Source organism: Terrapene carolina, unplaced genomic scaffold (assembly GCF_002925995.2).
Source record: "Terrapene carolina triunguis isolate 2854851 unplaced genomic scaffold, T_m_triunguis-2.0 Scaffold21, whole genome shotgun sequence".
In the NCBI taxonomy this organism is placed as follows: Eukaryota; Metazoa; Chordata; order Testudines; family Emydidae; genus Terrapene; species Terrapene triunguis.
This window is the reverse complement of record NW_020664372.1, coordinates 8,020,085-8,045,530: the sequence shown is the minus strand read 5'-3', so window position 1 is coordinate 8,045,530 and position 25,446 is coordinate 8,020,085. Positions and strand designations below refer to the sequence as shown.

General features: G+C 42.3%; 1 long non-coding RNA gene across 1 annotated transcript; it reads right to left on the bottom strand.

Annotated features, from left to right (window-relative positions):
* Positions 1 to 1,389: 1,389 nt before the first annotated feature.
* LOC113409145 lies at positions 1,390 to 22,713 on the bottom strand. The gene is made up of 3 exons (XR_003370458.2): positions 22,631 to 22,713; positions 6,325 to 6,415; positions 1,390 to 1,450 (listed from the first exon to the last, which is right to left on the bottom strand). It is a non-coding gene; the product is annotated as an uncharacterized LOC113409145 (long non-coding RNA).
* Between the last annotated feature and the right edge of the window lie 2,733 nt (positions 22,714 to 25,446).

The window sequence follows — 25,446 nt, the reverse complement described above, 5'->3', positions numbered from 1 at the left end:
CCCTTTTTTTTTTTTTTTTTTTAAATCACCCTCCTTCTTCCGCCATGCTGTGCACCCCAAGATCCCATTCCTAACACCAGTGTGACAAAGTTCCTCCTCTATCTTGGTGGATCCTGCGCTTATTGGCGGATTTTCTTGCCTCAGAGATTCACCATGTGGGTTGGGGAACAGAAAACTACTCATCCAGTGACCAGTATATTTGCGCTCTACCAGACTCCTGTACCCCACTGGTTTGGGTCTGTCACAGTTTGTATAGTACCTAGCAGAGTGGGGTGGTAGTCCATGCCAAGGGCTCCTAGGTGCTATGGTAAAACAAATAAATAATAATAATATCAAACAGAGATAGATTAGCACGTGGAAGAAAAAACAAACAGGGTCATACACTCATCTTCATGTGAAAATTTATGGAGAATGGGGAACCACCATGTCACCATGTGAAGCTGTTTCTGGGCCACAGCTCTGCATGTTGTCCCATCTAGTATGCAGGCTAGAAGCAGAAAGAATAGCTAGTGAGTGGGATTGCCAGCATTAGCAAAAGGCTGAAATACAGAGGAACAATAGGGTCAGATTCCATGGACTTTGTTCTGGCCAAGATTCTCCCTCACTCAACCCAAGTAGCACAGCTCTGCCATGACGATACCGGATGGGCCCATAAGTCTCCAGAGAGTGAAAAGCCATGGAAGAGGTACTCATAGGCTCACCTCACTACTAAAGGAAGATGCTTTCTATACTGTGACTTACTCCACTCTGCAAAGGGAAATGGATGTGGTAATGCTGCTCTTCCATCTACTCCTCTGTCTTTGGCTATGCCCTCCAGTTGTGAAGAGCGCTACACTGCAGCCATGAAGAAGTAGTGCTTGCTATATACTGTGGAGTACGCTACCACATAGCCACCTTTTGCATTTGTACATCTCCCATTGCCGTGGAGGGCAACCTGTGGCCCGTGGGCTGCATGCGGCCCATCAGAGTAATCTGCTGGTGGGCCGTGAGACAGTGTTTACATTGATCGTCCACAGGCATGGCCGCCTGCAACTCCCAGGGACCACAGTTCGCTGTTCCCGGCCAATGGGAGTTGTGGGAAGCGGCGTGGGCCGCAGGGTCATGCTGGCTGCCGCTTCCCGCAGCTTCCATTGGCCGGGAATGGCGAACCCCAGCCACTGGGAGCTGCGGGAATGCTGTGCTTGTGGACCATCAACCCGCAGGCTGCAGGTTGCCCACCACTGCCTCCATTGGTTTCCCATAATTTTTCCATACCATACAGTAGATGAAGGACCTTGTGGTCTTTCTAAAAATGTGACTAGGATATTCTGTCCTGACTTATATTTCCAACATTTAATTTTTCCATAATGTTCACTTCTATTTATTAGCACATTTTAAAAGTGTACTCACTGGAATAGCCTTATTGGGGCTGGGAAGACCGAGAGAGAGAGAAATCATGTTTGCAAGGATCCTACGGAGAAAGAAATCATTCAGTCATATTACAGAATGCTCAGTGCAACACATATATGGCTAAAGAATGCATACCATCGTGGGAGGCCTTTTGTTTGGCAGTTAGGAGATACTAAAACTTACTCATTCCTTTTCCCTTTAAGATACTATAATGACGAACATGAGGTTTTAATTGTTTTTTAATTATGTATTTTCCTAGAGAGAATGTAGGAAAGGTTAACGTGAGTGTCATTTGGGTACTGAACAAGGAAAATGCGTGGCTATTATTCCATTAATGTATTATTCAAGAGGAACAGCAATTAATTCTAATTAAATATATTGTCCTAGCCGTATTAAAAATATCAATGTTGCAGGTAGGCAGGGATTATCTCCCTCTGTGGCGTTTATCACTTTGTATACGCATTATTTTACCTGTAACTCTGAACCACTAACATTACCATTCCAATCATTTGAAATATGCTAAATATGTAATACATGGAGAATGAATCAAGGCAAAAAGATGCACCATTTTGAACCCATCTTTAATGCCACTTATTTAGCAAAATGCATTGTCATGAGGTGCATGTTCTCAACTGTTCCTTGAACAGACTGTAGACCTCCATAAAACAGTAATTTATGCCAGCTATTCTGCTTGCTGGAAAACTACACTGTTCTAAAGTATTTTAATCTTATTGGAGCTATTTGTTTCATTTAAATTTGAAAATAGCTTTTTGAAAGCCCCTACAAGCACAGCATTCCTGGACTCCTTCTAGGTGTTAATGGAAACCTTCAAGTAAGGAGGAAGCAGAGAAGGGACTTAGAACGTTACTCAGGTTTTTCTTGCTATTAAACTAGCCTAAGATACATAGACTGTATGCCCAACAGTTGGAACAGTTAAACAAGAAGGCCATAGGTGCTGGAACTACGGGTGCTGGGGATGTTGCTGCACCCCCTGGCTTGAAGTGGTTTCCATCATATACATGATTTACAGATTAGTTCAATGGCTCTCAGCACCCCCACTATCCGAATTGTTCCAGCACCCATAAAGCAGCCTGGTAACCAAGTCCAAAAATAACCATGTTAAGGAAGTACACTAAGTACAGGATACCTAGCCCTTCTGAAAGCCATGTTCTCCTTGTTATTTTGATATTCTGTGTGTCCACTTGGGAAGTTTCATAGAGGAGCAATCTTTGCAAAAAGTGTACTTGGCTAGTTTTCTGCTTGATCTTAGTGTCATATTGCCAAATTCTACCTTTGAAACTGCACAGCTAACTTTCTCTGGGTTAAATATACTATTGCCAATTGAGTTAGGTTGCCTTGCACCAGTAGTGAACTTGGCACACTGTGTGCCTATCCAAGTGCAGATTTTTGGTCCAGTGTCCTATGCTTATGATTAAGGCTACATTTTAGTCATAGGTATTTTTAGTAAATGTCATGGACAGGTCATGGGCAGTAAACAAAAATTCATGGCCCGTGACCTGTCCATAACTTTTACTAAAAATACCTGTGACTAAAACTTGGGCAGGGGGCCGCAGGTGCTCGGGGGGGGCAGTCTGGGGGTGCTGCGGATGCTGGGGGAGGGAGCCCAGGACCCTGCTGGTGCTGGGTGTGGGGGGATCCAGGCTGTGGTGCGCAGCCCAGGACCCCTGCTGGTGCTGGGGGGAGAGAGGGTTGGTGGGGCTGGCAGGGGCTCCCTACCAGCTCCACATCCCTGCATCTCCTAGGCAATGGAGGGGCACAAGCATCAGCTGCCACAGCTCCCATTGGCTGGGAACCACAGCCAATGGGAGCTGCAGGGGCAGACCCTGCTGCCACAGGCAGCACACAGCACGGAGCCCCTCCCCCCCGGCTCCTCTGCCTCCTAGAAGCTGCAGGGCCATGCCAGTGGGAGCCCCCCACCCTGAGGTAAGTGCCCCTCTGCACCCCCAAACCCTCTGCCCCTAGCGCTGAGCCCCCTCCCACACACCCAAACTGCTGTTGCTGCCCAGCTTGGGCAGCCCCTGAGCCAGCACTGGCCACTGCAGAAGTCACAAGAGGTCACAGAAAGTCACGGAATCCGTAACTTCCGTGACAGACTTGCAGCCTTACTTACGATATTACAGCTTATTGCCATGAAAGGATGGGCTGTCGCTTCAAGGTCAGCTAGAAGATGGGCTATGAGAGCAGAAACATTTTTTAAATACAGCTGGGCCAGACTCTCGGCTGGGCATAGTCAAGAGTGGGAGTCTCAAAGAAGCTGAATGTGGCTTCCTTATTCTGGAGTTGGTTCTATGCTACTTATTACACAGACTACAACAGTCACAGGATTTTTTCTCTAATCTGCCCCCGCTGGCAGACAGCCCCTTGGAGTCAGAGCCAGCTAGGGATTGCTAGAGTGCAGTGCACTCCAGTTGTCTATTTTTCTCACCCCTGGCATGCCCCCTGTGCAGAGAGCCAATGATTCTGGCTTTACCCTAGGGCAGGGATCGGCAACCTTTGGCACGCGGCCTGCCACAGTAAGCATCCTGGCGGGCCGGGCCAGTTTGTTTACCTGCCGCGTCCGCAGGTTCGGTTCGCCGCTCCAGGCCAATGCGGGTGGCGGGAAGCAGCGGCCAGCACATCCCTTGGCCCGCGCTGCTTCCCGCAATCCCCATGGGCCTGGAGCGGTGAAACGTGGTCAGTGGGAGCCGTGTTCGGCTGAACCTGCAGACGCGGCAGGTAAACAAACAGGCCTGGACGGCCAGGGTGCTTACCCTGGTGAGCCGTGTGCCAAAGGTTGCTGATCCCTGCCATAGATGAAGTTACCTCCCTCCCTCCCTCCCCTCCCTGCACCAGAGTCTTAAACTGGGGATATCCAGCAAAGTAATAAAGCATGTGCATAATTTTAAGCACATGAGCAATCCCATGTGAGACTACTTATGTGCGTAAAGTTATGTTTAAATACTTTCCGAAATCAGGGCCTCTAGCACCACTAGCAGCATTATCACTCTCTGGTCCTTGTATTCAGGTGAGGCAGGCACAGGGACTGAGCCTCTCCCTGCATGAGTGTGCATGGTGGGGAAGGCTTCTTTTACCTTCTCCCTGCCATTCTAGCATACCAGCACAGGGCCAGCTATGGTCTGATGCATTGCTATCCACAGCTTCAGAAAGGATTCCAAATGCTATTGTGTGACTTTGTGCACAACCAGTGCACTCAGAAAACATTTAAATCCTTGATTGTGCTTCACCCCCAAAAGCAATGGAAGTTGTTTACAAAATTGTGTTTCCTTTTGGCTCCTCGTAGATTTAGAATTTTTTCTTCCTTCGGCTATCAGAAATAAGGCTATCGCTATCCTTGGTAACATGCACTCTGGATCTTAATCATCTATTTATACAGACATTTCCTCTTTAAAAATACATTTGGGGCAAAACAGAATAAATATTCATTTAAAAATCAAATGTTTATATTTTGGAAAATGCCTGTTTACTAGGAATTCTCCAGACAGCATGATGTTCTCCAGCTGCAGGGAAGAGTTCCATTAAACTGCCTTTATAGTCGTTGCTGTGGCAAATGGATCGTCTGTTGGGTAATGAGTAAGTTAGGGTTTCAGGTTACAACAAATCCTTCTTTCTATCTGTAACAGGAAGACTGTGGTGGTGTAAATTAACTGGTTAGCTGATGAAAGGGCATGATACCACCACAAGGAATGCAAAACCTGTTGATCTCCATATACTATGTAAGGATGGATGTTTCCTTTAGTGAGAGATTGTGTGTGTGTGTGTGTGTGTGTGTGTGTGTGTGTAAGAATGTAACAGCCTGCAAAATAATCCTAACTCTTTTGCACTGATTCCTCTGACAGCAGTCTGAAAAATAACATATCCAGTGCCCTGTCTGGCTGACAATACTTTATGTTGATAACTCACATTCTATGAGTTTTTACATGGCTGCTCCTTTAACAGAAGCGTAGCTGGATTTTTGAAACAATTTTTCTCCATTAGTAATGGGAGAAACTAGCAAGGAAAATGCTGACTATCATCTCGCAAATCTGTGGAGGTGGATGAAGACTAAATGGGGCCCACATTCACTACAGTATTTTTGCCAGCTCCCCTAAACGTATTTACTTCAGTTTACCATCTCTCTCCTCCAGTTCCTTGGTGTTTCTCCCAAGTCCCCCTCAAATAGACTCTTTCTTCCTGGACTCCCCACCATCTCCCCAATGAATTCCTTGATCTTTCTCCTGTAGCGTCCCAGATAAGTGCATGGTTTCTCACTGACTCAGTGATCCACATGGCTCCCACATACAACCAGTCCTGGATGCAAGGATCCTGCCTTAATCTGCTGCTGTGAAATCTCCCAGACCCATAGCAAATAAAAGTCAAAAGATAAAACCCTACTCATGACACCAAGAGCTGGAATGAATTTGGTGATTATTTTTGTTAGTGGCACTTTAGGAGGGAAAATATATATTGGATATATCCAGCATATTTCTCTGAAACATTATCTGCCCATTTGAAAGCATCCAAATTACTAACATTATTTTGTAATCCACGGATCTGCTGCATCCTTTATTCTGTTCTATTGAGTCTATTCATGAGTACGGTTCTATCTTTTGACATTTATCTAGAAAAAGCCTCTCATTAAGTTCCCATTAAAGCCAAGATGTAGCAACCTACCGGGAAGAACAGTAGCACAGATAATAAAACACAGGTTTTCCTCTCTGGCACAGTAATAGAGATCCTAAGACTAGCCCACCATGCTAGCAACTCCTCTAGAATTAACATACATGGTATTTAGCTGTCCTTCTGGCATACTTGACTCAGATTGAATTACCATTCTGGAGGACTGCTCTCAAATGTGAAGGTGCTTTGGTCTACTTGAAGTGGGGTGGCTTAAATGGTCATGTAACAAACAGAAGTTGATTCAGTAAAAGATATTACCTCACCCATCTTGTCTCTCTCATGTAACAATCAAGGCCACCCAGAATGAAAACATCTTCTGTAGCCTCTGATCAGGGAAGTAAATGGATACCTGCAGATATAAAATACACAAGACAGTATACCATTATTAGGTGTGCTATCACCATAGACCCAGTTCAGCTACTCTTACTCAGATAAGTAATATTTTAATCCACAAGTAGTCCCATTGATTTCAATTGGAACTATTCTCATAAACAATCCATAATGATCCCTTCTGGCCTTAAAAATCTATTTAATGTAAGGATTACAGAATAAATACCTCAGTGTATAAATCAGAGCCTGACATCTTTCTACTTACACTACAGTAGATTTAACTCAGAGTCATTTTTGTTAGTCCATCTCCTACATATTAGAAGTAATTCACTGGCTAAAGTCCAACGTTCCTCAAATCATCCTTACACTTCTTCTAATCCAAGATATGAAATGTGCCATCTCTCATCTTCCTTCTAGTTTAGCTATATTGTAATTGTTGAAGTCTCTCTTGTGAGCCATAGAACAATGATGTTTCCTTGATGCTATTGTTAAATTGAATCCTTCTCTCTTGCTATTTGAGGGAGAGAGAGAGAGAGAGAGAGAGAGAGAGAGATTGTTCCTAGCACATAATTAAATGGGTTTTTATTCAAAGTCTATGTCACAGCTGTAAGCTTTATGCATAACAGCTATGGTCCCCTGGCATAATGGAACTCTCCTCAAGAAGGCTGAAACTTGTCTGTGTGGGAGAGAGAACTTTCTTGAGGGCCAGTCCCAGTCTGTGGAATGAACTCCCCAGGAATTAAGGACCATCACAAACCTCACCACTTTCTGCTGTAAGTACAAGGCACATTTCTTTGAGCTTGCTTTCTCTAATAAATACATAGAAACATGTATATTTATACAAACAACCCCCTCCTCCCCAAAACCCCAAACCCAACAAAAGAACCCTACCAAAACAAGACACGCCACTCCACATGCTTCTCCCCTTGGAGAGACAATGAATGAAAAAACAGCAAATGACAGATGTTAGTCACGTTGCTTAATTCACTACTGGAAGGTTCTCAGATACTATTGATGATGAGAGTAGTGTGAGAACCTATATAGAATAGAACATGTGTATTTGGTTTGCTATGCGGGTCAGAATTTGCAAAAGAGCTCAGTGCATGGTTGATGATCTAGCCCTCATATAGGTATCTTAGGATATGTCTATACCAGGGATCGGCAACCTTTGGCACACGGCTGGCCAGGGTAAGCACCCTGGCAGGCCGGGCCGGTTTGTTTACCTGCTGCGTCTGCAGGTTAGGCCAATTGCGGCTCCCACTGGCCGCGGTTTGCCGCTCCAGGCCAATGGGGGCAGCGAGAAGCGGTGGCCAGCACATCCCTCAGCCCACGCCGCTTCCCGCAGCCCCCATTGGCCTGGGACAGCGAACCGCGACCAGTGGGAGCCGCGATCAGCCGAATCTGCAGACGCGGCAGGTAAACAAACCAGCCCGGCCCACCAGAGTGCTTACCCTGGCGAGCCGCATGCCAAAGGTTGCCGATCCCTGGTCTATACTGCAGTTGGAGAAGTGATTTGCTTCTTGTGTAGACAAAGCCATGCAAGCTTTAATCTAGGTAGCTCACTAAAAATAGCAGTGAAGACATGGTGGCATGAGCTAGAAACATGAGTTTGTAACTAGGGTTCCCTGCAGGCTTGTACAGCCCATGTTGAAACCCATGCTGCTGTATCTTCACTGTCATATTTAGCCACACTAGCTAGATTACAGCTAGTACTGGTATGCCTACATGAGCTGCAATCACACCTCCTGTCGCAGTGTAGACTTATCCTAAATGGGAGCTGATCTCTTTTGAAAATTTGACCACTAGTGACTAATCCTACGCTCAATGAAATATGTAACAAAGCTCTCATTGAGTTTAATTTGAGCAGGATTGCATTTCTATTCATGGTCTGATCATGTTCACGTTGAAGTCAATAGGATCTTTGCCATTGATTTAATCAAGAGTAGGTCCCTTTACCTTTTCTAGTAGATAAGGAAGCTGTATGAGTCCTTTTACGTTGAGAATTGTACAGATGAAGAGCAAGCACATGATGGTATCTCTCCTTTGGAAGCTTCTCTATGATTCTGAGGAAGTAGTAGTGTGAGCTTCTGGGGAGATTTCTGCCAAGGAGTCATAATCTTTGGCACCCTGAAAATTGATTTGTTTTAACTGATTGCTTAACTTCTCTTGTTGATATGGATTGCCAAGCCCAGTTCTAGGCATTTTCCTATCCTAGGTTAACTTCTTCAAGAGTTGCACCCTTTTCATTCCTTACCCAATACATCTATCCTCAGAATTCCACTTTTGCCCATCTAGCTATACGAGCCCATCCCAGGTCTTACTTTTAAAATTATGTATTTAACATTTTGCAGTTACGATTTCTCTTAAGTAATATTTTTTATAAAAAATATCTCCTTTAGAGTTGCTCTTCCTTGTCTTTGTCTTTTCCCTCATTTCCCTATTTTTTTCTCTATATTAACTATACAATTTAATGCATCTTATCATCCCTTACTTTGGTTTGCCCTCAAGTTTCTTCAATAATATATAATTTTCCCACAATTCCTTCTGTCTCCCTCCTTCCTATTCCTTCCCTTTCCTCCCTTATCTGCTATGTGTTTTTAGTCTCTCTTCACCTCCAACAGCTCTTTCATCCTCTGTTGTCTAACTTCCTGGTCAATCCTTCTTTTCTCACTCCCATCCATTACATGTTATTCTCTGTTCCCATACACCCATAACTAAAATGCATTTTTCCCACTACAGCATGCACACACACATACACACCTATAGGCTAGGATTTAAAGGGTGATATTAGTACATTAGCTAATACACGTTACTAACATGTTTTATATATTAGTGAAGACAAGACACACTGCATTTAGTGCATGATAAACTGATCAAACTAGGGCAAATCTATGCTACCACACAAGCAGCTAACATGAAGTAATCATAGAATCATAGAAGATTAGGGTTGGAAGAGACCTCAGGAGGTCATCTAGTCCAACCCCCTGCTCAAAGCAGGACCAACACCAAACTAAATCATCCCAGTCAGGGCCTTCTCAAGCCAGGCCTTAAAAACCTCTAAGGATGGAGATTCCACCACCTCCCTAGGTAACCCATTCCAGTGCTTCACCACCCTCCTAGTGAAATAGTGTTTCCTAATATCCAACCTAGACCTCCCCCACTGCAACTTGAGATCATTGCTCCTTGTTCCGTCATCTGCCACCACTGAGAACAGCTGAGTTCCATCCTCTTTGGAACCCCCCCCCCCCTTCTGGTAGTTGAAGGCTGCTATCAAATGCCCCCACACACTCTTCTCTTCTGCAGACAAAAGAAGCCCAGTTCCCTCAGTCTCTCCTTTAAGTCATGTGCCCCAGCCCCCTGATCATTTCCGTTGTCCTCTGCTGGACTCTCTCCAATTTCTGTAATGCGGGGCCCAAAACTGAATGCAATACTCCAGATGTGGCCTCACCAGTGCCGAATAGAGGGGAATAATCACTTCCCTCGATCTGCTGGCAATGCTCCTACTAATGCAGCCCAAAATGCCATTAGCCTTCTTGGCAACAAGGGCACACTACTGACTCATATCTAGCTTCTCATCCACTGTAATCCCCAGGTCCTTTTCTGCAGAACTTCTGCTTAGCCAGCCGGTCCCCAGCCTGTAGCAGTGCATGGGATTCTTCCGTCCTAAGTGCAGGACTCTGCACTTGTGCTTGTTGAACCTCATCAGATTTCTTTTGGCCCAATCCTCCAATTTGTCTAGGTCACTCTTGACCGTGTCCCTACCCTCCAGCATATCTACCTCACCTCCCAGTGTCATCTGCGACTTGCTGAGGGTGCAATCCATCCCATCGTCCAGATCATTAATAAAGATGTTGAACAAAACCGGCCCCAGGACCGACCCCTGGGGCACTCCGCTTGATACCGGCTGCCAACTAGACATTGACCCATTGATCACTACCCACTTAGCCCGACAATCTAGCCAGCTTTCTATCCACGTTATAGTCCATTTATCCAAGCCATACCTTTTAACTTACTGGAAGAATACTGTGGGAGACTGTATCAAAAGCTTTGCTAAAGTCAAGATATATCACATCCACTGCTTTCCCCATATCCACAGAGCCAGTTAGCTCATCATAGAAGGCAATCAGGTTGGTCAGGCATGACTTGCCCTTGATCTGACTGTTCCTGATCACCTTCCTCTCCTCCAAGTGCTTCAAAATGGTTTCCTTGAGGACCTGTTCCATGATTTTTCCAGGGACTGAGGTGAGGCTGACTGGTCTGTAGTTCTCCGGGTTCTCCTTCTTCCCTTTTTTTAAAGATGGGAAATATATTTGCCTTTTTCCAATTGTCTGGATTAAAGTAATGGGTTTAATCTGCTGCAAGGGAGATTTAGGTTAGATATTAGGAAAAACTTTCTAACTATAAGGGTAGTTAAATTCTGGAATAGGCTTCCAAAGGAAGTTGTGGAATCACCATCAATGGAAGTTTTTAAGAACAGGTTGGACAAAGTGGGAGGGTCACAGGGGTCAGTCCTGGGGCTGGCACTATTCAATATTTTCACTAGTGACTTGGATAATGGAGTGGAGAGTATGCTTATAAAATTTGTGGATGACAAATTGAAGGGTTGCAAGCACTTTGGAGGATAGTATTAGAATTCAAAACAATCTTGACAAAATTAAGCTGAAATCAATAAGATAATATTCAATTGAGAGAAGTGCAAAGGGGCAGCAAAAACCCTGGAGCCGGCCCTGGGTGTCAGCAGGATCTTCGACACAGAGTTCTCTGTCTGGGTCATGTGGGCAGAGTCCTTCCTCCTCTAGACAGACCCAAGCCTGCCCAGAAAGGATCAGTCATGACCTCCCCTCCCCGCCCCCAGGCCAACAGATGGCTTTTTATGTGGGTAGGGCCATGGTATAGATGAAGAGCCAGAGCATGGGGGCAAAGTCATAGGGATGTGGTTAGGACCCCAGGTTGCCTTTATTTGACCCTGTTTTGGGATATGTCGTGAAGGGGAGGAAGCTGTAAGTGATGTGGCCGTGAGCAGTGACTGCTCAGGCAGCAGCAGGGTAGTGGGGAAAAGACTATTGGAGGATCTAGAACCCAGGAGTAAGCAGCTATAAGCAGGAAATTAGTTTATTTCCTTTGCATTATTTGTTTATTTTCTGCCATCCTCTCAGTCTTAGCCTCCCTACACACCCACAAGGTCTGCCTAAACGATAGGGCTGGCCATATAGTCAAACCTGTCTTAAGTGACCACCTAAGAGACCAGCATATTTACCTATAAGGGGTGGTCTTTAAATTAAGGCCAGTCAAAATTGTACTGGAAACCATATAGGGCCACTTTAAAGTAATTGCTTAAAAACAAGCAAATCCAGGATTTCAATGACAGTTTCATTGGACTATGTGTGACTTAAGAGTTACAAAAATTGGCCAAGTTTTTCAAAGTGACTAGTGTTTTTGAGACATCCTAAAGGGACCTAGTCTTCAGAAAGTACTGAGCACCCACTTTTTGAAAAATCAACCCTCCTTAAGATTTCACAAGTTGGGCAGTCACAATCACTAGTTATTTTTGAAAGCTCAGTCAATATTCTTATTTCATATACCTGAAAGAGACCATACTAATTCCTCATCTAGTAAATGTAAATTTAAAAAATGTAAAAGTTCTTCATTGATTCCCATTCTCTATCCATATGTAAAATGTACTACCCTGGCACCACATTCTCAGCTAATGTAAATTGACATAGCTACAATGAAATCAATAGAGCTCTATCAGTTTACAGCAGCTGAGAATCTGGCTTCCCTGCCTTGAATCCTTGGATCTGAAAAGTTAATTATTTAAAAATAACAGTGATGCAGAGGATTGTATTACTTTAGCAGGTAAAAAAGAGGGCAAAAGAGAGTACATTTAAAGATTTAATATTTAAAGCTTTACTATTTAATGCTTTTTAGGAAACATTCATTTTATTATACTTTTGCTGTTTGCAATGCACAGCAGGAAAATGATCCCACCTGCCCCGCAATGAAAGAACCACACACTTCTTTGAAGAGGTGAAGTCACTGTTAATGATTTGTGCTGATTGAACTATCAGAAGCAGCTCTTGTTACCTCTAATCATGGAGCTACCTGCCAACTGCATATTTCTTTGCTTGTTGTATACCTAACATAAGAACATAAGAATGGCCATACTGGGTCAGACCGAGGGTCTTGTCTGCATCTTATCTGCCACCAGTGGCCAATGCCCCAGAGGGAGTGAACCTAACAGGCAATGATCAAGTGATCTCTCTCCTGACACCCATCTCCACCCTCTGACAAACAGAGGCTAGGGACACCATTCCTTACCCATCGTGGCTAACAGCCATTCATGGACTTAACCGCCATGAATTTATCTAGTTCTCTTTTAAACCCTGTTATAGTCCTAGCCTTCACAACCTCCTCAGGCAAGGAGTTCCACAGGTTGACTGTGCGCTGTGTGAAGAAGAACTTCCTTTTATTTGTTTTAAACCTGCTGCCCATTAATTTCATTTGGTGGCCCCTAGTTCTTATATTATGGGAACAAGTAAGTAACTTTTTCTTATTCACTTTCTCCATGCCACTCATGATTTTATATACCTCTATCATATCCCCCCTTAGTCTCCTCTTTTCCAAGCTGAAAAGTCCTAGCCTCTTTAATATCTCCTCAGATGGGACCCATTCCAAATCCCTAATCATTTTAGTTGCCTTCTCTGAACCTTTTCTAGTGCCAGTATATCTTTTTTGAGATGAGGAGACCACATCTGTATGCAGTATTCAAGATGTGGACGTACCATCGATTTATATAAAGGAAATAAGATATTCTCCATCTTATTCTCTATCCCTTTTTGAATGATTCCTAACATCCTGTTTGCTTTTTTGACTGTGCGTTAGGGTCTGACTGTGTGTCTTCAGAGAACTATCCATGATGACTCCAAGATCTCTTTCCTGATTAGTTGTAGCTAAATTAGCTCCATCATATTGTATGTATAGTTGGGGTTATTTTTTCCAATGTGCATTACTTTACATTTAGCCACATTACAATTCATTTGCCATTTTGTTGCCCCACCACTTAGTTTTGTGAGATCTTATTGAAGTTCTTCACAGTCTGCTTTGGTCTTAACTATCTTGAGCAGCTTAGTATAGTCTGCAAACTTTGCCACTTCACTGTTTACCCCTTTATCCAGATCATTTATGAATAAGTTGAATAGGATCCGTCCGAGGATTGACCTTTGGGGAACACCACTAGTTACCCCTCTCCATTCTGAAAATTTACCATTTATTCCTACCCTTTGTTCCCTGTCTTTTAACCAGTTCTCAATCCATTAAAGGATATTCCCTGTATCCTATGACAACTTAATTTACGTAAGAGCCTTTGGTGAGGGACCTTGTCAAAGGCTTTCTGGAAATCTAAGTACACTATGTCCACTGGATCCCCCTTGTCCACACGTTTGTTGACCCCTTCAAAGAACTCTAATAGATTAGTAAGACATGATTTCCTTTTACAGAAACCATGTTGACTTTTGCCCAACAATTTATGTTCTTCTATGTGTCTGACAATTTTATTCTTTACTATTGTTTCAACTAATTTGCCCAGTACTGACATTAGACTTACCGGTCTGTAATTGCTGGGATCACCTCTTGAGCCCTTTTTAAATATTGGCGTTACATTAGCTATCTTCCAGTCATTGGGTACAGAAGCTGATTTAAAGGACAGGTTACCAACCATAGTTAATAGTTCCACAACTTCACATTTGAGTTCTTTCAGAACTCTTGGGTGAATGCCATCTGGTCCCGTTGACTTGTTACTGTTAAGTTTATCAAATTAATTCCAAACCCTCCTCTAATGACACTTCAATCTGTGACAATTCCTCAGATTTGTCACCTACAAAGGATGACTCAGGTTTGGGAATCTCCCTAACATCCTCTGCCATGAAGACCTAAATGCCTATATTGCCTACCATGGGCTGCTACAGGGTTTTTCAGCATCATTTGTAGAGTCAGTACTTGTTGGGAGATGTCCTGCTGATCCAAACAGGTTCCCCCTTTCCAAACACAAGGGACTCTCTGAGTATGCCAAGCAATCTTCCTCCTGATCTCTGTTTTGTGGGAGGAGCAGAGACTGGGACCCAATCAAAACAGCTCTCCTTCAGTCCCTGGTTAGCTTCTGATCACTAAAAGATCATTTGTGTTTTGCTTGTGATTCCACTGAATGGAAAAAGCATCCTTAGGACTTTGTACTAACAATTTTTGTAATAGGCAAAGGAGTGATTGGAGTTGTACCTGGCACCATCAAGCAGATTCTTTGCTATCCCGACTGCCACCTTAAATATAAGGAGCCAAAACAAATCACTAAATCCCTAGCGTTGCCTTGCTTTAAGCTAAACTTTGCAGAAAAAGGCTATAGGATTTCTATTTTATAATAATTATTATGTGGTCATTGGCCTAATGTATTCAATGCTAATTGTTCAATTTACTTTTTCCCCCTAAAGCTTCCCCCTCCCCACCATAATGTATCACATTCGCTTTTAAACTAAAGCAAGAATTGGGAAGTCTGGTGCTTTTAGCTAGGTTTTCAGATCAATTATGCCTTTTACATTGTGCACATTTAGTTTAAGTGCTTTACAGCATTGGACCAGAGAGAAGGCCAGCTCAGTTACTGTGGAGACCTAAATGCATGCAGGAAAGGGATTAGGCACTGATTGATACAGACAGTCAATTAGTACTTCAAAGGGAAGCTGACTCCTTGTTTTATACACACAGAACATGGGATAAAAGATTGTAGTCTGATGTCTTGTAATCTCTGTTGCTTCAGTGTTGACCAGGACAGCATGATGTTGGAAGGTTTCTCGGAAGTTAAAAGAGTCCCGCATTGGTTTCTAATGGAATGGAAGCATTAAGAGAAACAATGACATTGTGTGATCTGTACACACTAGCTTTCCTAAAGTATTTCAGACTGTCCTGAACTGACTCTCTGGGACTCTGTCTGTTCAAGTCAAAAGTGTTCTTAATCTCTGTGATGTGCTGATCAAACCTTGAACTGTCAGGTTACATTAGTTCCACAGGACCAGGTCTATTTATGATTAATTAAAATTTCTTCTTGATTGCATACAGTCCTCTTTAATATATAATCCCTTTATTGTGTAGTGATTGAGAATATGGGCCCAATTCCTAAAATATAAAAAAGTACTTGCGAGGGTGTTATGCCCATGCTGGGATGTATTGTCCATCCATGTGATAAGGGAAACAAAAAGAGGAAATCTAGGCAGATATCAAGCAACTCAATATACTATAAGGAAAGGATTTTAGTTGCCCTGATTTCATGAGAAAACTCTATTGTGGACATTGGGAATGACAGTTTTGCCCATAAAAGGGCTGACTGCATGTCGACAGTGGAATATGTTCATGTCTCTGCCTGTAAAAGAAACCACTTCCCCGATCTCTGCTCTTCATCCTCCTGAGAGCAACAAAACATCAGGTTGGAACAAAATTAAGAACAGTGGCATCAGAACACCATTCCTTTGTATTTAATTTAATGGTTTCCTTATTTGTTTTTACTTATAATGAGGACTATGAATGGGAAATGAGAATATTTAAGGACAAAGTTGTTAAGAAAACTGGGAAAAGAAAATTGGCTCCTAAAGACTGTTTATATGTACGAGTCTGTTCCTTTCTTCAGTGCTCTGTGTCTATGGAGTAACATACATATATTCTTCATTGTAGTTATGTTAATTATTGATTAAATGCCAACCATGTGTTGGGGTCTTTACATGACTAACATAAGGCAGTCCCTGTCCTATAGAGAACACAATCTAAACAACAGCATTGGGAGAACTAGAGAGAAGACTTTCCTTAAGAGGAATTATCAGTAGAATCCCTCATTTGATTTTGCTGTTCACTCTATTTCATATTAACTACTCATTTGTCTGGAACAAGAGCATTAAACTGTCACATATAACCTGTTTCAGTGTCAAGCATGCCAAGTTATGCCACGTATTTCTTTTGGAATTTTTAACACACATTTGAGTCCAGTACCAATAGTAAAAATATATTATTATTTTTCATTTAGATTTGTCTCCTATTTTGGGTGCTGAACAAAATTTTTCAGTAGCTACCTTCTACACAAATGATTACAACCACACCACAGATTACAGATAGCCCACAGGAGAAATCGTTAAAAAGCAAACCCCATAACTGTATCGAAATTGAACTCAAAATATACTTTCATGAAAGGTATCAGGTACATCTTTCATCAAATGTATAAACTTGACATGAAGATCTGAACAGACTTTTAAACTGTATTCTGCTCTGATCATACCAAGCAGTACTGACACTGATCTGCTGTGAAGTAATGTGTTTCTATCAACTTTTCACCCTCCCACGATACTACATCACATATACTGTATTTCTTCCTGTAATGCTGGATGAAATGTTGCTTTTTTCTTAGTTCACCGTTCACTGATGATTATCTGTAGCCATTTCTGTGCCTCAGAATGCATACTCTCCCACCCATCCCAGAGGAAACAAATATTTAGCGTGACAACTAGAGTGATATCACTGTGAAGATAATGTTATAAGGACTGTAACCTAGGACCACAACAAGAGCAAGGTATATTTTTCTGCTCTCTGGTTTTGAATTGCAATGTCACATTGCGGGTGCATTATGTTACTGCTTTTTGTTCCTGGTGCTATGTAACAGTATAAGTTGGAATTTTAATTGCACCCAAATCCTGCTGCTACATATAACCATTGCCTGTCCTGCGAGAGCACTGTGATAACATCTTCTAAAAGATAGATACAAGTAAGTATATTATCATTGATGGAAAACCAAAATGTACATCAACACTCCCCTTCTGGTGCTGAAACCAAGGAACACAGATTTTTACCTAAGAGATAGCACTCACTATACAGTACAGAATCAATTCTCTAGGTCCAAAGTGCAACTAGGACTTCGTTTTCCCCCCATAATTTATTCTAATAACCAACATGCTCATCATCACTTGTGATAGAAATGATTTCCCTTCCCTTTCATGTCAGTTGAAAGCATAAGAATGATGAGGTGTACAAAAACTTTTGAATGAGCTGATTTTGTGAATTGCTTTAAAAGAGAAATGCATCTTGAAGTTAATCAGAAAGTGCTTATTGTGACATTGACCTTCGCAGACCCGTTGTAAAAGATGCTAGGATGCAGTACTTTTGGTAATTATTTTAAAATCATGGTTCAAAGGACAATATACACATATGGTGAGGCTATAACATTTTTCAAATCAAAAGCCAAACCTCTTCTGTGGCATCATTACTTAGGATTAGAAAATGGTCAGACAAAAGTCTTCTGTCAGTTTCTGACTCAGCACAGCAACACATGCTGATGTCTCAGCATGGACAAAAAAAAATTTCCATTAAACTTTGTGCTCTGAACTTATCATGTTGTTAATATACATTTTGGGCAAAATACTCACCTTTATAGTGTACAAACTCATTTGACTTTTCTCTTCACTCCAAACACTTCATTCCACTGAACTTTTGTTTCTGGATTTGTGGGGCCTGACCCATGATTTGTAAAGGTTTGTGTTTGGCACTACCAAGGTTCAATCCCTTCCTATGCTCTCCACTGTGGGCAAGTCTACACTACAAAATTAAGTCAATCTAAGTTATGTTGACATACAGTCACAGCAATAATTGAATCAGTTTTACACGTCCACACTACGCTTCCTGTGTTGGCTGTGTGCATCCTCACCAGGAGCACTTGTGCTGATTTAACTGCCACTGTGAGGCATTGTGGGACGGTTTCTGAAAGGCAGCAACAGTCGATGTAAGCAATGCATTGTGTACACTGTCATTGCATCAACCTAACTATATCGACTTAGTGCTAGTCTAGCGGCAGTTGAGTTATGAATTGAGTGTAGTGGGCGAGCTACACCAGTGGGAGCTACATTTTAGTGTAGACACTTACAGAGTTAGGTCAACATAAGATGCCTTGCATTGACCTAACTCTGTAGTGTAAACCAGGCCTGTCTCAGCCTTCCTTGCATCCATTCCTCCAGTTCCCCCATCCCCAAACTCAGTTTCAGCTGTTTATTCAGGTCCTCAGCTCACTCACTGGAAGTGATAGGTGAAATGATAGTATGGGTGAACAGGTCACAGACAGTCAGTCAGGTGGGGCAGGCAAAGCTCCAAGTGCAAGGAATGGTGCAATGGCTCCTGCTCATTACCTTTGAGAGAAGATTCATCCCCAAACTCCTGATGAGCAAGTAATGAAAACTCCTTTAACAAACTGGTCACTACTTGCCATACTGGACCAGGCAAGTGGTTCAACTGTCCACCTGCCTAGCTCCAGTGCAGAAATGTCACAATTTCATATAGTCACTAAAGCAACTCACAGAACACAGGGACTGAAGGGCCACCGACCCACCAATCACCTAGCAGCATTTGGGAGAATCCAACTGCTTAGTTTGATCTTCTTCGCCTCATCACAGATGAGTGGGAACAGAGGCAGTTACTTCAAGCCTGAGAGTCTCCTTATCCTTCAGGTATTTCAATGAACCATTGCTCTTCTTCTGCAGAGCCCTGTAGGGAGTAACATAAGTCCAGGTCCTGAGGCTCCCTCCCTCCCATAGGTTATGCTCCCAGGCAGCTGTTTTCAAAGGCATTCAAAACACCAGCCTGAAATATTTACCTGCAATCCCCCTCCTCAGCCCCCGACACACACACATTATCATTTGTGGGTAAAATAATAAACTAAAAGTAGAGCAGGAAAGAGGTTCATGCAATAGGAAATCTAAAAACTAGACCTAGTTGGAAAAAAGTGTAGGTCTGGGCAAAATTTTTCAGATTAATAGTTTATTCACTAAAAAATGCAATTTCAGCTGACCCAAAACTGTTTGTAAATTTGACATGGATTTGTCAAATAATTTCAGGTTTTTCAGGCTAGATTCACAAGGGGCTGCCATTCACAAGACAGCCAGAGGAGGATGTAGTTGTGGTGCACCCCTTATAACCCTCTGCCCAGTGGTTAGCTAACCTGCTATGTGGGGGAGACCTAGGTTGGAACCCTCACTCAGGAACAGGGATTTGATCCCAGCTCTTGTACTTCCCAGGTGATGTCCCTAACCACCAAACAATAGACTACTCTGAAGCGGGGGTAGGGGCTCTCTCAGTCTCTCCTACTGAAGTTGTTCCACTTTGGCTAAGTAACTAGTCATTGGAGCAGGGACATGAACTTGGCCTTCCTCCTTCCTTCCCAAATAACCTAACCACAGGGTATTTTGAAGTGGGTGGCTTTTAGTCTTTCCTGTTAAAGTGGTTCCATTTTGTATAAAATACTTAAATACTCACCTCAGAAGCAGTGAGCCACATTCAAGTTCCTGATCCAATGATTATTTATACAAAGTAGAACAGCATCAACAGGAGAGATTGAGAAAGCCTCACCCCAGCCTATCCTATAACCACGTGGTGAGGGCACTCACCTGAGAGGGGTTTCCAATGCCTGTTCTAGGGCAGTGACTCAAGCCCTGTCACCCCAGGTGAGTGTCCCTCTCACCCCAGATGAGCAAAGGTTATAAGGGGGACACCAGTGGCACCACTTCCTCCATCCATTTTGTTTGATCTGAAACTGACTTTTGTTGACTTTTGATTTGCGGAAAATTTGACTTTTGATTTGAGAAAAATTCCCAAAAAAGTTCAGTTTCAGTTTGACCAGAAAACAGGAGGGGGAGGGCATTTTTCAGAAGTGCCAGGAAGCTGAAAAATCAGCTATTCACCCAGCTCTGTAAAAATGCTCTACATTTTCTGCAAATAAATTCAAACAAAAAAAAATAATTTTGTTTAAAATTTCACAGAATCTTTCAGTTTTTGACAGCCACAAAGTATCCTTATTTCTCTTTAAACCAAACAATGAAAAAAAGTGAAAATGTTATGTTTTCTCATCAAAAAACTGGAAGCTATTGACCAGAAGAAAAGTTTTTTGCAAAATTCTTCATTTTGGATGAAAAAGTATTTTCACAAAGAAAATTTTTTACTTAGCACTACTAAATGCACATTTTAAAGTGGTAAGTTCAGTTGACAGTCTTTCCATTTTAAGCTAGCAAGAGTCTAAGGGTACATCTACATGGGAATAAAAGCCCTACGGCACAGCCATGGCTGGCCCAGGTCAGCTGACTCAGGCTCACCGGTCTCAGGCTGTGGGGCTAAAAATTGCTATATAGATGTTCAGGCTCAGCCTGAAGCATGAGCTCTGGGCCCCTCTACCCTCATGGGGTCCCAGAACTCAGGCACCAGCACAAGCCCAAATGTTTACACAGCAATTGTTCAGCCCCATGTCATGGACCTAGATGTAGGTGGTCTTGCCGAGTAGTCAGAGTAGGAGTCTGGTCTAGTGGGCAGAGCAAGCGTTCAGGTTGGGGAATGAAGCTAAGGGTCAGCACCAGAGTCAACTGCCAATTAACAGAGTCAGAGATCAAGCCAGAGTCAGAGCCAGGAATCAAAGCTGAGGGTGAGAGCCAAAGTAAGCTACTAAATGCCAGAGACAAGGGTCAAGGCAGAGTCAGAAGACAGAAGCTGGGGTTGGAACCAAGACTGGTATCTGATGGTTGGAGGCAAGGTGTAAGGACAGGAACTGGAGGAGAGGCAAGGCTCAAGCATGGTGCTGGAACACAGTGAAAGAGGAGAAAAGCCAGAGTGAGGCAGGAGCAGAGCAGGAACAGGGCTGGGCGCAGAGGCAGGCACAAGCAGGAGCCAGTGCAGCCACAACAGGAAATCAACATGTTGCTCAGACAGACTTGCTGTGCATCCTTCTGGCTTAAATAGCATGTTTAGATCAATTAGTGGAGCAGGGCAATCCTCCAATCAGGGTTCCCATGGGTGATGCCTTTGGTTGAGGCTACAGCTTGCAGCAGATACTGTGTGGAGGCCAGGATGCAGCCCCAGTCTGGGGACTCCCAGCCCTGAGTTCAAAAACTGGGATATCGGAGCTTGGGCCACCTATGGATTTTTTATCCCCATGTAGACATACCCTTGTGACAGAGATCCCCAGGGTATAACCTGGAACTGTGGGACCACTGTACCTCCTTAATTCTCTAGCCTGGGATTGTCTCTCACAAAGTTAGGCCAGTGACAAGCAGCAAACCACCTCCAGGCACTGTGGTCGGTCAGCCATCAATGAGTGGAGCCACACACCCAGCTAAATTGCATGAATGTTCCCTGAGCCAATCACGAATCACCCCACATCCCAGCCTTGAACCCCAGAAATATACTTTCTCACACTGCTCAAGGTTCCCTTGGACAGTGTAAACTCATTAATAAATTCACCACTCCGACAATAGGGTAGTGGAAGTGCACCAGTCTTTGTTAATCTGAGCTGAGATTCCCCAAGCACTTCAACCAAAAACACACTGTTTTAGGTAAAATATAAAACAGATTTATTAACTACCGAAAGATAGATTTTAAATTATTATAAGTAGCAGGCATAGAGATCAAAATTGGTTACCTAAGAAATAAAAATAGAAACACAGTCTAAATTCTAACTTTAATAGACTAAGCAAGATTTGAATCAGTCTCTCACCATAACAGCTTACAGTCCCCCAATACACAAACTGGACTCCCTTCCAGTCTGGAACCAATCTCCCTAGTTCCAAGTCTTTGTCTTCCAGACAATCTTCCAAGTATTGAGATGGAGTGAGAGAGAGGCCAAATGATGATGCCACTGTCTCTCTTTTATACTTTCTTCCAGCTGCTAGAAAGAAAGATCCTTGCAGACATGGGGTCAGGCAGTCTTCATTACATATGTGCCCTCTTCAGGGAGCCTCTCGGAGAGTGGATGCTTGTTGATGAGCCATTAATACTTCTCTGGCCAGTGATTCTTGCTCCTTTGTCCCTACTGAAAGGCCAGCTCTGGGCATTTCCCAACCTCACAATGTATTTCGGTAACACATATAGCAATACTTCATAACTTCACATAGAATGATAGTACATATAATCCAATAGGATATTAATGTTCAGTAAATCGAGACTTTTTAACTGATGCCTCACCAGGTATACTTTGTACAAAACATATCATAATCATATGACAGTGGTGAATATGGGGGTTCCTGGCTGCTACTTTGAAGAACAGTGTGTCACAACCTTATGAAGAGATACTGGTATAATAATGCCCATTTGTGTGAAACATATTTAATTGCAACTATATCAGAGGAAGGATGATCATGTGGTTAAAGCTCAAAATTTGAATTGGGAGATCTAGTTTACTTACCAAATCTGCCAGAGTTCCTTTGTATCCTTGGGCAACTCACTTAATCTCTCTGTGCCTCAGTTTCCCCATCTAGTGACTTAATTATAGTGACTTAATTCTGTGGAGCAGGAACCATTCTTTTGTCCTGTGTTTGTACAGCACCTAGCACAGTGGGGTTCTGGCTCCTGACTAAGGCTCCTAGGTGCTGCAATAATACAAATAATTATATGTATATGTATATAATGTTATCATTTATTTGTATTATATATATATATATACACACACACACATCTACATTTTCACACAAATCTGAACTAAAAGACAAGGGAATTCAAAGCTAATTGAAACTCTATCCTTAGGATTACTTTCTGCCCTAATTTAGCCACATTAAAACTTAGTGGAAGTCAATGGGATTATACTGGGTTGCAATTTTTAAGATGACATTTTGTATTTAATGTTGTAGCCATGTTGGTCCCAGGATATTAGAGAGACAAGGTAGGTGAGATAATATCTTTTATTGGACCAACTTCTGTTCGTGTAAGACACAAGCTTTCAAGCAATCCTAATCTTGTATCTAGATATTACAGTACATACCATATAATATGCCAAACTGAAAGAGGTTTAATACCTTGGCAAAATGGGCAGAGCCTCAATTAGTATTACTCATCACAGGTCCATATATTTCAATTAATTTATGTGGATTTACATTAGCCCAATGTCTATATGGGAAAAAATTAAAGAAAGTTTCAGCATTTTTAACTGTGCTGGTTTCTTTTGACAAGTTAACTCACAAGGTTTTTTTCCCCCTCGTAACAAAAAAGTTTGGAGTGCAAATTAAATTGTGACACATTTTCAATGGGTTGCACTAGATTTAAATACAGAACTCCCATTCAATTCAGTGGGAGCTGTGTGGCTAAATCTTATGCAACTACTTGAACATTAAAGACATGTTCATTAAGTGAAACAGAGTGCATTTTGGAACAACTGTATTAGCTACAAGCAACAAATACTTTTAAAACCTAGCAACCAGTTCATGGTTAAGCAGATGCTTTCCAACTAGGGCCTTTAAGAACTTTTCCTACTAAGGTTCTAAAACCTCTAAAGATTTTTAATACAGTGTTTCATATTTTTAAAATTTTGAAATACTAGTGTGCATTTCTCACCAGCTGAACATTCAAGTTATGAGTCATAATCCCTCAGCAAATAACAGATTTATTTATTAAAAAGCCACCAGCAGTGCTTTCTTGCCAGTATGTGTCTTTTCTATGAAGATCAAAAAATAAAGAGAGAGTTGGAAATGAGCCATCTTTCCTTAAGATTTTTTGCTTTCGTTTTGGGGTCCCCCCCAGTCAACATGTTGCCTCAGCAACCAAGGTTTCTGCTTTGAGGCAGAAGACAGATTTCTTTGGTTCAATCACGATGCAAAGCTGAAAGAAGGAAAAGCGAGACAAGCAATGAAAATTCACCATTTCATTATTTGAATATATGAATTACCCTGAGCTGCAGCCAAGCCATGGGTCTTATCCACAGTGTCCTTCAACACTTATTCAAATCCTCCAGTGCTGCAATACTTCATTTCCATTCATTAAATAATTACACCAAATTCTGTCTGAAGATAACATTCAGCTGAATTCATGTATTCCAAAACAGTTATTCCATTTAGCTAAAGCTCATATTATTACACAATGAATTGACAAAGATTTTATTTCTTTAACCAGAAACTAAAAAAGACCCTCTTTAAAACCACAGTGGAAATAATGGCAACATAGTGAGAAAACTGGAATTTAATGCTCCAAAACCTCAGTGCTTTCTTTAATCCCTTGAACATGACCTTATAAACTCGCACTCAATGCATCTCAAAGATGAAGCTCAGCGAAGTTGATTAAAAAAGGATTGTTCATGCTTACGTAAGATGAAACACACTGTTATTAATGGAAAAAGCAAAATTATAAATATAGCAGTGCCTGAATCTCTCTACATAATGAGATTACATCTTAGCCTCTTTTTAAAAACACAGTACAATTAGTTTCTATGGCTCATCCTTGGTCATGTTATCACGAATGCATTACACAGAGACAGTCGGTCATATAGGTCAGAAGGAGAGAAAGAGAGTGACATAGACAGAAAGAGGAGACAGCACAAATGAGTTATGAAGAGTTTATAGAAAGGAAGAGAAATGCCTCTGAAAATACAGAGGAGTGAGTGAGGAATAGGACTAGGCATTTATGAAGTCGGCGGTCCATTTACTCTGCTTTGCTTATGCACTGCTGATCAAAGCAGGATGATATCAGAGAGCCAAATTTGTATTGTATTGTATTAGAGTATGTTTGAGTAGCCATGGGGCTGCTCTAACTCATGCCAGCTGTCTATGTTACTTTTGGCCTTGTCATGGCAGGAAGGTGCCATGCACAATATGCTCACGACAATCGGAGCCAAAATGCCAAGACAATTTAGCTAAGAAAGATGTTGCATGATATACCGAGTGTACATTCATTATATTGATTACTTAAGAATTCCCAATTCGCACTTTGAAGTTTGGTAGGTTTTTGTCCTAAGATCAGGCCCAGTATTATTAAAATTAAAGTTTAGTTGGGAACCGCCAACATGCATGGTTGCAACTCTCATCCTTAGGAAAAAACTTCCGCATTTGAAATTGTTTTATTAACATAGTTAGCAAAGTTATAAACACTCCAGTGCAGTAGGGTTGTTAGAGATAATACAGAATGTGCATCTGAGCATCCATATTCTCACCCCACCCCCTGCAGAACAGCCTGAAGTGTTAGTCATTATCTTCCTCCTCCACCTCCTCTTCCTTGTCACCATCACAGTGGTTGTCA